This window comes from Ruditapes philippinarum, unplaced genomic scaffold (genome assembly GCF_026571515.1).
Source record: "Ruditapes philippinarum isolate M1 unplaced genomic scaffold, ASM2657151v2 ctg516_1_1_1_1, whole genome shotgun sequence".
In the NCBI taxonomy this organism is placed as follows: Eukaryota; Metazoa; Mollusca; class Bivalvia; order Venerida; family Veneridae; genus Ruditapes; species Ruditapes philippinarum.
The window spans coordinates 260,540-273,223 of record NW_026861855.1 but is presented as its reverse complement, the minus strand read 5'-3'; the positions used below and the strand labels follow the sequence as shown (position 1 = coordinate 273,223).

At 33.3% G+C, this 12,684-nt stretch overlaps 1 protein-coding gene across 1 annotated transcript in view; it reads left to right on the top strand.

The window, feature by feature from the left end:
• Positions 1-4,575: 4,575 nt before the first annotated feature.
• Positions 4,576-12,684, top strand: part of LOC132717138 (sodium- and chloride-dependent glycine transporter 1-like) — a 35,625-nt gene continuing 27,516 nt past the window's right edge. The window contains exon 1 of the mRNA XM_060700545.1: positions 4,576-4,734. The gene's annotated coding sequence lies outside the window, so the exon portion shown is untranslated. The remainder of the gene's footprint in view (positions 4,735-12,684) is intronic.

The window sequence follows — 12,684 nt, the reverse complement described above, 5'->3', positions numbered from 1 at the left end:
AACTAAATAGATTCAAAAGAAAACGACTGATTTTGTTTATCAAACATGCTTTTATACCGCTTAAAACAGATCAGTTGAATATCATTCGTGTGGAAATGCTTGCCATTTTAAAACACGTGCACATACCATTCATACATCCCCTCCCCCTTCCCTCCCAAAAAAATGCCCCCCACCCAAAAAAAAGAAACAACAAAAAAAACAACAACAACAAAAAACTTTGTAAGTATGTTATGTTCACATGCTTCACGTGCTGTTATGACTTATTTTTCACCTACAAAAACACGTGATAATATGAGAACGTCACACAGAAAAAATGAATATTTGCGACATTTCAAGCAGTAACCCGTGTAAGAATGGCACAACCCGTTTGTTTATTTTCTTTCGAATAAATCAGTATGGAATAATGGATGGGCCTTGACCTTGTTATGAAAACTTGGCCTGATAAATGTTATATAATACATCCTGTGTTTATTGGGTGAAAATATTGCTATCGGTCCAATATCGGACACAAAGTAAACAAAATGCTCGCTTAGTGAACTTTAATCTTGATTCTACAAACAGAACGTGTCGGACTTTGTAGAATTTCAATAAATAGAATAAATAGAGAAACACTGACAGATTGAAAACCCACAGAGTTATCATTGAAAGAAATGATTAACTTCGTTAATGAAAACCGACTGGGTTATAACTGTCAGAAATGATTAACTTCGTGATTACTGAAAACCGACAGAGTTATCATTGTAAAACTGATTAACCACATTATTGAAACCGAAAGGGTTATCATGTTAGAAATGATTAATTTCGTTATTGGAAACCTACCGGGTTATCATTTTAAGAAATGATTAACTTCGTTATTGAAAACCGACAGAGTTATCATTTTAAGAAACTATTAAATTCCCTTTTTATATGTAAATCTGAATATTACAATAATAAAAACCAACCTACAATAACAAAAGTGCGATAACATGATTATGCTTATGATAATGCGATAACATGATTATGATAAATGCGATAACATGATTATGACAATGCGATAAACATGACATCTAAGACTCGACAATATGCCAGTACGATGGGTACAATGTACAATACGGTGATAATTTCGTCAACCTATTTTCACCTGATATATAATGACATGGAATGATCAGTATTGTACAAAGCCCATTATCACCATCGTTCTGTAAGATCCCCATTGTTATCATTTCTCGCGTTATCTTTTTGACATCATAGTATCACGTTATTATAGTATCACCTTATATAGAAGTATCACGTTATCATAGTATCACGTTATTATAGTATTACGTTATCACAGTAATACGTCACCATAGTATCATGTTATCATAGAATCACGTAATCATAGTATCACGTTATCACAGTATCACGTTATCGTAGTATCACGTTATCACAGTATCACGTTATCATAGTATCACGTTAACTTAGTATCACGTTATCGTAGTAAACGTCAGTATCTATGTATCAAATCGAAATATCACGTTATCGTATCAATAAATCACGTTATCAAAGTATCACGTTATCGTAGTATCACGTTATTTTAGTATCACGTTATCCAAGTATCACGTTAACAAAGTATCACGTTATCGTAGTATCACGTTAACAAACTAGTATCACGTTATCGTAGTATCACGTTATCAACAGTATCACGTTATCGTAGTATCACGTTAACAAAGTATCACGTAATCGAAATATCACGTTATCATAGTATTACGTATCGTCATTGTGATTCGGCGTTTTCATCATCGTACTAAGTATCGTTATTTTAACGGACATCTTTTGGAAAGTCCATTCTTGTCCTCAGAATACTTTCACTAAACGTCACATGCCTGATAACTGACATGTTAGGAGTCTTCTCTATATTTTCCTTCTCCTATAAAACCCCATTGTGGGCCTCTACATACTTAATGAATAATTTGAAGTATACGTGTTCCTATTTATATTGTTTATATTATCATTCTGCACCAGGAATGCTTGTCATACTCTAATGCACCTTGCTTGATCTTCTAATACAGTAAAACATTCCTTTAAAATACAGATAATGACATTTAACGATCACGCGCTTCGAATATCTAAAAAAACAAAAAAAAAAAAACATGTTTCTCTTACAGTTCTGTTGGGCAATACATTATTAATATAATATATTTTAGACAATCATTATAATCAATAATGTTTGTAGGTTTTTGTGTAATGACCGAATAAAGTTATGATCACCATCCCCACAACTCACCATCCTTTATAGTTATTGTTAAAAATGCTGTAATATATCTACATGTATATAGTATTACAATTTTGTGCACAATTTATTACAAAATGAATGTTTTGTAATTCTTTTTTTTTTTATGCCGTTCGTAAGTTACATTATTGGTCATATATCGGCGATCGATCCACTCACCGGCTCTTGGAATTCCTCCGCAAGCGACGACTACTTATATAACCCATCACCGACCCCCTTCCCCCCTGATTTCTGAATGTAAAAAGGCCATGATAATTGAGTGTCCTAGGTCAATTTTCACTAAGAAATTGCACCTTTCTGGAAATCGCACCTGCAATCCCTAGATTACGTATTTGGTGATCTTTCTATTAAAGACCCATTATACCACAGAAAAGCTTAAATTGGTTTAATTGACCTGTTATAGTTTCTGAAAGGTTTCTCATTGTCCAATCACCTGAATTATATTTGCGGCTGTTGCTGTCTAAGAATAAGTTCAGTTATAGTGATGTAATATTTTGTATGGACGTCAAAATATTATATTTTTGATACTTTAACGACAAAAAAATGTTACAATCAGCGCTACTCAGGCAATAAGCATCTAACATGCCCTATCACTTTATACTCATGATTTTGCCGGGTTTTTTAATAAGGAAATAATCATTCCTTTCTGGGGCATAATGTTTCTTTAAGCCTAGTGGACAGACAATAAAAATAAATAACCGGGAAGGCAATGGTGCTTTCTAACGTTGTAAGTTTAAAATGTTATAAAATTTAATATTAGGCCTAAACAAACGAACAAACAAAACAAATTAAATATTCCCATTTACGCTCCAAATTTTTTTATTTTCCGCGAGTGACATATGGCAACCTAAAAGTAAATAAGATTATTTTTCGTATTTTGCGTAAACCCCCAATCGCATCATCTCGGCCCTTCCGTCAAACTTTGGATGAGAACGTTTTTCTTGATAATAGCCGAGGTGTTCCGATTGTTGCGACAATGAGTCAATCAACGGGTATTAAATTTTCGTTATTTATAATGCTGGAGATAATGATTCATTCTGACTGTTTGCCGGTGCACAAGTATCATGATTCATTTCATGAAAGTTCCATGAGTTTATTGCCACCAATTTCAGGTTTATATCACAGGTGAACGTCGCGAGGTCATGACTTACACTATACCCCCGATTGTTAAGATTGAAAAATTGATGAATATATATGCGCTGATAATCGAGATGCTTGTGATATTTCTATGCAAAATGAAAGTAGATTAAAATACCTTTATAATTTTTAAGAGTTATAATTTTTTTTTTCATAAAATTTATTTTTGTCAATACTTATGATGTTTGGATGATGTTTAAGGGTTTTTGAGTTGTAGAGGGGGAACGGGGGTATAGAGTAAGTCATGGCCACGTGACGTTCACCTGCGGTTTATATATATTAACTCAAAAGTTTATTTAATTAATTTTGACATGACAAACAATATATCAGTGCTGCAGTTTACTTAATCAATATACAACTGTCTCCGCCCTAGCGTAATATTTATAAGCCGGAAATCAATTTTTGCCGGGTTTATAATATAGAGTAGATACCACTTGATAACTAGAAAAGCAGTCATAATAAAAACCACATTGGGTGAGGGGAATTTTTATTTCTTCGATAAACCTTGAAATTGATACAGTACATTTGTAAGGGATATGCCATAATGTTATTACTTAATGTGAATAAATATATTTATTTATTTATTTATTTTCAAAAAATAAGATAAAAAAATTGTAAAAATTATTGAAACTTAGCATCCAATCCTCCAATTTTTGTAAAAGTATATGATTTGTACAAAAACAGCACAATTTCAGTCACTTTTAACTATAATCTATAAGATTTTAAGTGCTTATCCGGGTTTGAATACATTTTCTTACTAAATACCTCTTACGTTTTTAACAGAACAGAACATGTATTTTTAGATTTAAACAGAACAGTTTATCATCATCAACCCATCAAGTATATACATACAATAATTACAAATAAATAAGTAGCATACATAGTATATAGATGATAACGAATTTAAAATGTTAATTGAGAGAGAGTAACATAATAATTGTAAAATTGCATTTAAATTTGAATATTCGTGTGAGAATCCCTAGATCACCCTAAGGCGCTACATATGTGATATTTCTTTTGTTCATGAACAACGTTCATGTAACAGCGTTAAACTCCGTACAATAGACAGACATCTTTACGTAAATAACATGATAAAATGTCTTCTATCAAAAATAAGAGAGAAGTACCTGTCGTCGTGATGTGTCTTTAAAACACTGAATCATTCACACTGCAGAAAGTAGCACTTCGTTATCGATCGACGCGCTTAAATACACCCCTGCGAAATATTGGAGTCAGCCTGCGCGAATGTTAGATTTCGGATTTCATTAGAGACAACACTGCCAGAAACACGTGTAGTTAGCAGAAGAAAGGATTTAACAAAACTGTGGTAGAAAACAAACACAGAACAGGTCAGTGTTTTATAATGTTTTCTTTTCCTTTGTTCATTTTCTTCATTTTATTCACCGTTTACAATTTATATCTCGTATAACCCTTAAGGAAAAATAAAAAAGGATGAAATGTATTATAATTTAATCGATGCGGCTCTTTTTTTTAAGAAAGTAAACCCCGATTTCGTCTGTACGTAAGAGGACAAAGGCCAACAAAGGGATTTTGAATTTTAAGTGTGTATAAACGGGATTTTGTTGCGTGTACGTCGTAGTGAAGTATTAAGTTGTTACTGTGAGCAGTCATAGTTTAAATTAACGGAGCAGATGTATGTTAATGAATGATAAAAAGCAACACATTTTAAGGTCAAACAAACCATACAGCTTGTTTCTGAACCAATATTTCATTTTCTACGGATTCAATATGGCAGAATATTTACATAACAAATTACATGAAAACAAGGGGGGAAAGAAATAGGAAAATAAAGCCTTTGTTTAGAAAAAATGATTTATGCGCATCGGCTGCTTTAACATCCGGGTATTTTTTCTCCTCGTTTGGAGTAGGAGTTAAGTTCTGTATAATTGGACATTAATTTCTAATTTTTCATAAATTATGCATGAATCGGGAGGCGTGCTGCTTTTTAACATTTACTACGCTTGATATCTTAATATTATCTAGACTGAACCTCTCAATATATTTAGGGATTTTTTTTAAAAAATTATGAGGATCGAACAGCGACCAGTCGTCTTGACGGCGAATATGACATTGGTTTGACCAGGTCGCACGAGAAGATCTAGTTGCCGACAACAGGGTAAATGTTAAGCGCAAATAATAATAACAATAATAATAATAAAGACTTTATTTAACGAGAGAACTCATTTGAACAACATATTAATCTTCCATGAGCCTAGTCAAAATATATTGACGTGCCGTGATATTTTTGTTCTGGGGCAGAATCTCGCTTTTTTGTAGAGCGAGACACGAAAATAGCACAATATCTCGTTGCGCAGTACAATTTGTTGGACTATCATGGGCCACGAGGTCCTCAACATGGAAGAAAATGCGCATAGTATATCTATATCTTTTAAAATGCCATCAGACGGATTGTGAAAATAATTTATTCGCTCTTAGACATATTGATTTTTGTGACCTTGACATTGATATCGCAAGAGACATTAAGAAAACAAAGAAGCCATTGATTACGTTCATGCAACTTCATAGTGATATCTATGGGCGAAATTTCGTGTACCTCTGAAAGCCAACTGTACATACATGTATCAAATTACTAGTTAATTATTATATTAGGAGATCTAGACATCACTGAAAGATTCGACAAAGGTGCTTAGGTATTATATAATGTTTGACAAATTATCTATAGATAATGAATGATAAGATGACACTTTGTTTATATACCGATCAAACTTGTGTCGATTGAAAATCGATTGAAAAAACAGACAATTTTAAGGGCATTTATTGGTAAAATTATAGATTATTCGTAATCTTTATATCAGACGTGCATGTCACTTAATATCACTTTCTTTAATTTATGTAGAGTTTGGTGGCTCAGGGGCCATGTTTGCTTGCAGTCGTTTATAATGGACTTAATAACGGTTATTAACCTGTCGAAAATTATTCTTACAATTGATGTTATACTCTTCTGGTCAATTCTGATTAATATGAAGCTAAAAACACCAACACACCGCCCAGATGTATCTGTTCATCGGAACAGAATGTGTAATCTATCCGGATCTAAGGCAATCCGAAATTACATCTTTATTCTCTCACACCAATAACACAATATGATATAATCCTAATCCTTTATTGGTCAGAGGTATTAAATGTTTTTAAGTTTTTAGAAAACAATCAGCAAATGTGAGTAGGGCAATATATGTGTTGAGTGATCCACCGGAAGTACTTGAAAGACAAATTGTTCAGACACCAAAACTTACATATTTACAAATGATTTTCTCTATAGTCACTGTATTATGATTGTGTAATGTTGTGAAATAATCAATTAAATTATTCATGGCTTTTTTGTTATTGTTTTTCTTTTCTTTCATTTGTTGCTGCCACGAACTTTAGTAAGCAGTGTAACAATACTATACTAAGAAATGACGCCAGTTATGTCACTTAAATGCTATGGTCAAAAAGCTGAAAATATATTTCAAATATATTACACGCTTTTCGCAAAGTTATTCTAATTGCCTTACACTACATAAATATACGAGACTTATAGGGTTTGATATTTTATTACGTTATCTTTATACGTTATCTCAACGTTTATTAACGCCATGTACTCGCTATCGGAGTTAAACGTATACAAAACCGTCACACGTGTTATTTAACAAAGGGTCTGTTCTCAATGCAAAGGAGCAAAGTGACAAAGTGCAATCACTGGCTCATGGCTTCAAACAATATGATAATTGAAATCCTGTTGAATGGTAACAGATAGCTTAGATAAGATACGCTTGTTACTATGTTTGTAAGTTGTTGGTAGTCAGTGGATATCGGGTTATAATTATCAGTATTTTTGTGATAATATGCTGTCAATACATAGCCACAGAGCTATATTTAAATACTAGACTAGTATAAGATATGTAATATAAGCTTTACTTTTGCAAAAGGAGTGTGTTAATAAACAGAATGCATTCACATGTTCAAACATGCCTTACTTTAAGATATATTGTTGGGTTTTTTCTACTAAAGATCATTTCAAGTGCATTGTAACTGAAAAGTAAATATATAAAAAGTTCATTTGCTTGACCCTTTTAAAGTCGTACCAGAGAAAAATAAAGTAAGCTACGCTATAAATGTGGGAAAAACATGAAAACATGGACATAGCTCTGTGGCTCGTTTCAGAGAAAGAAAGTAACTATATAAATATGGAAAAAAACATCGATGCAAAACACGAAAGAAGGAAAATATAGATATTGAAAAAAGAAAACATAAATATACACATGGAAATGAACCGCCTACTTGAATAAGCAACTAGCATTAAATGTAGAAAAAATATAACCTTAACGATATACATATGGAAAAAAAACCTATACGGTATAAATATGGAAAAAAGGTTAGAAATACATTCTATCGCAAAACAAAAACCAATATAAATGGAAAATATGATGGAAACCTTGGTACATGTATAAAAAAAATGAAAAACCTTTGTGTACATATGGAAAAAAATATATATATAAAAAAGTAAGGAAAAAACCCGCTTAAATATAGATAGACACAGTAAACACTCTGAAAATTTGGAAATTATTTCAACATAAAAACAGTATCTCTTCACTACACAATCCCTTATCAATAAAATAAATGTATCTTTATGAGTATATTGTTACATTGATACACATGTAGTTTCATTTAAATTTACTTTTGCGTGACATAGTTTTCGTAACTATTGACTTGTACATGTTTTTTATACGCAACTGATATTGAATGGCGGATTTTTTTTTATTTTTTTATATTTCATTTTAAGGATACGTTTCAAATTACTTTTTGCCTAGTCCGTACAGAAGATGTTATTACATTACAAAGAATGTTTTGTAAAAGGTTTTTGAGAATATATGGGAGGAGAAAAGAGATTCAAGTGCATTCGGTTATTACCAGAATTCATCTCTGATTTTATGCGGATTGAAAATGGTTCTACTATTTGAGCCGCGCCATGACAAAACAAACATAATGGGTTTGCGACCAGCATGGATCCAGACCAGCCTGCGCATCCGCGCAGTCTGATCAGAATCTATGCTGTTCGCTTTTAAACCTTTTAACAAGTAGAGAAACTGATAGCGAACAGCATGGATCCTGATCAGACTGCGCGGATGCTGGTCGCAAAGGCACTATGTTGGTTTTGTCTTGACGCGGCTCATTTATGTTAAGATAGACAGAGGTAATAAGTAACGGACAGCAATTGGCAAATAAACTGTATTAAAGGTAGTTTTATGATTAACAAGAAGTATCCTAAAAAAAGATACGCGGCCGAAGTTAAACTGCCTTTACTTGCGTAGGTTATTTTGGAGATGTTGTGTATATACATTTGTACATGATGACATAAAAGCAGTGACTGCTTAAACACGACAATTATTATATGTGCAAATTCTCAGTTATTGAAAGGCTATTTAGACTTGGAAAATATAAAATTGTAAAACATAAAATTAATAAATCTTCAAAGCCCGTTTTACAGTATTTTGTGCATGTGCCTAACCTAATACAAAGGTTAACTATACTGCCACAGAAAGTTTGATTCCATTTAGTTTGTTAAAGAATTAAGTCGTTTATAGATTTTAGTAAAAATCTTTTATATAATTTTACAAATTTTTGAATGGCCAATGAGATTTCTGGATTTCAGTTTGTAATTTTAAAATGACCAATGGAAATCCAACTTATATTCATTTCCTCTCTGTAAATTTTACAGGAAGTCAAACCGTTCTCAGACGAACTTCGTCCGAAAAATAAGTCTGACAAACATAATCATCTTTATAATACCCATTTACAAACTATTTTAATTTGATCGAAAATAAAGTCTGCTTGTTACAATTTATGTTATTTGTACTTTGAAAATAATTCGAAAATAAACCATGTACGTTTTACAATCTACATTTGGAAACCGGAAGTCCCGGGTTTAGATCGACAGTAATTTGATTTATAAGACACATTTTGTAATCAAAATATTACCAAAAATAATTTTATATTTTCCGACATATGTCTTTACTCAATATTCAAACTTAAGACTACATCCTAAAAACTTGATGGTCGTCTCGTAGATCTATTTTCAATCCGAATTAACTCCGAGATGATTACGAATAATTGGCGAGTTGTTCCAAATGGTGCCAATTGATGTGTGCGTTATTTAAGTGCCAACTGATGTGAAAGCAATGTTAATGATTGGTATCATATTTCTGAAATTAATAAATGATAGCAGTGGGATGCCGATTTATTTGCTTGCTTGATTTATTTCACTTTCAATTTTAACGATTCTATATTTTTTAAAGTGGGCGCCTGTTACGATTTTTTGAAATAATAGTTTAATGTAATTTGACGATCTGTAATTTGATGTACAAATCGATCGCATCTTTTCGACCCTTTTCATACATGAAAGGACTTTAAATACACAGAGCAGATACGGTATTTCGTTCCGTTCTGGGCTAAGAAACTAAACAAGTAAACAAATAGAAAGATAACAACTTCTGTTTTTGTTTACATAAAAAACACGTGGTAGAACTACTTTCAATCCTTGTTAAGTCCACGATTATTATTATTCAAGGTTTTCTGATAAGTCAAAACTCCTCTCGGCTTTTATTTATAATCCCGCAGTATGACGGAAAAGGCCGAGAAGATGCGATTTTCACATAGTGTCTACCGAAATAAAATTCAGTACATGCTTTAACTTTACAGTTTATTTACACTTATTTATGAAAGAACCAGTTGTTCAACCCAAAGAACATTTTATCACAAAGGTCATTATTATGAGAGTCATTAGCCGATAAAACGTTATTGGGGGGAGGAGTTCATACCGCACCTGGAAACATATTTCCGCTGAGTACGCTGATTAGTTGTATTGTTTTGACACAAACACCTAATCGAAAGTCAAAAAGTAAGATTTCATTTCATTTATGAAATTCAGAAATATTATATTGTAATAATAATGAAGTCACGTGTTTTAAATACCAAGCAACGCTAGAGAAAGTCTTTGTTTATTTTACCATATTGGAACCAGTCAGTACTAATTGTGTCTGACATTAATCCTGTGTTGGGAAACAGCCAACAGAAGAAAATCCCATGAAATATTCTCAAATTCTGCTTTTTGTTTAAAGCCATGAAAACAAAACATCCGATTGAAACAAAATGTTCAAGTTTACAACGCAAATTTCAATCAATTATATACAATTGTTCTCTGAAAGTTCAAGATCTCTGGAAGAAATTACATCTGATAAGGCTGGACTTTCATAATGATTGTATTTCTGGCAGAAATGTGGTGTTTATGTTTCCATAGGTTACTGACCGATATATAGATTTTTATGTTGTTTTTGTTGTTATTGGAATGCAGGAGAGAGACTAGGAGGAACCTACTTGTTGTTGTTGTTGTTGTTTGATCGCGTTCAAGGTCACTCCGATAGACAACTCTGAGAATTAGTGTAGATTCATTGTCTTTTTAAAATAAAATTGAGCCGCGCCACTATATAACCAACATAATGGGTTTGCGACCAGCATGGATCCAGACCAGCCTGTGCATACGCGCAGTCTGATCAGGATCCATACTGTTCGCTATCAGTTTCTTTACTTGTTATAAGGTCTGTAAGCCAACAGCATGGATCCTGATCAGATGCTGGTCGCAAACCCACTATGTTGGTTTTGTCATGACGCGGCTCAATTTAATTACATTAAGTCCATGAAATAAACTGGCGTAGCAATTGACGAATCAAGACATTCCTAGACTGCTAGGTAAATAAATTTGTATCATATATCATCCTCGTGCTTAAAGGTCTCATGTACGGTAAAATAAATCAAATGTTAAGTTGTTAACAACAAAACATGTACCGTATAACTTTTAAATTTTGTCATTTGTAGCCTGTTACTATGTTTAGAGCGTTTGGCCTTGATTTCCACAATTTCTCAACCAGCACAGATTTCAACAATAGTTTGGAACAAAAATATGAACACGAGGTTCCAAAAAAACCGGTTAAAACTGGTATCAAGTGAATATACTTGAATATACTTTCGATATGAAATGTCAGTACGAAGAGAATATGAGCCGCGTCACACAAAACCAACACAGTGCGTTTGCGACCAGCATGGATCCAGACCAGTCTGTGCATCCGCGCAGTCTGATTAGGATCTATGCTGTTCGCTTTCCAACCCTATTAAAAGTAAAGAAATTGATAACAAACAGCATGGGTCCTGATCAGACTGCGCGGATGCGCAGGCTGGTCTGGATCCATGCTGGTCGCAAACCCACTATGTTGGTTTTGTCGTGACACTGCTCATATAGTTACTAAATAGGAAATAAGATTGTTTATTTGTAATATTCTATTCAGAACTTTATACATACATATAAATGTACGTGAATAGACATTACAGCAATCTTTGCAGTACTGGAACGATCTAAAGATGTTTTTCGGTCAGAGGCTTTGTGCGACAGGCTTGACTTCCTGAAAAATTCACAAGGAAGAACTGAATATAAATTGTTGTATCATAGTTTGGGGACCTTTCTGTTGAAAATGTGTCAGAGTAAAATCGTATACATATACATGCACAGTGCGGTAACTGGAGTGCAGGTATCAGTTACCCGCACTCCAGATCATGCCCATTGATTGGTTCATTTTGTCCGTTTACATATTATGACGACAGAGAAAGGGATAGCGATGGAAACGTCATATTCAGATGCTCGGTCATTGGTTACTTTTTTGTGGGGTTTCATATTTTGGTATCAGGGAACGTGTTTTTATGTTTGACTATGATACAAAAGAGAAAGAACATCAAAACACTCGGCAATCTGATTTATACTCGGGGGCTACGCCCCCTCGTACAAATCAGATAGCCTCGTGTTTCGATGCTCTTTCTATTACAAATTTCATAGGTCATATTAATCATTTCTTCTCACAAGCGGCCTTAGGCCAAGGTCACGCGGTCAAGAATATGATATTTCTACAATAACAATATTCAATGTCAGTGGTGGTTGTAACCAGAAAATGAACACATTTGTCAAAGTTTATGTACGCCTGGTGGTATTTTCTTTTAATCAGAGTTCCAAACATTTGATTAACCAGAAACTTTCCGCTCTCAACAGTTTGCAAGGTAGTACGTTTCATTCTCCGTGACCGTGGCTATTTTTGATGTTTAGATAGTCGATATCACTTTAGTGTGGAAAATACTTTGCGGGTGTTAACAGTTGCTAAGTAGAAGGAATCTTTTCGGTGAAATTTCCCCAAGAATTTGTCTTTTCCCGCACAAATCAATATTTTCCATTACCAAGC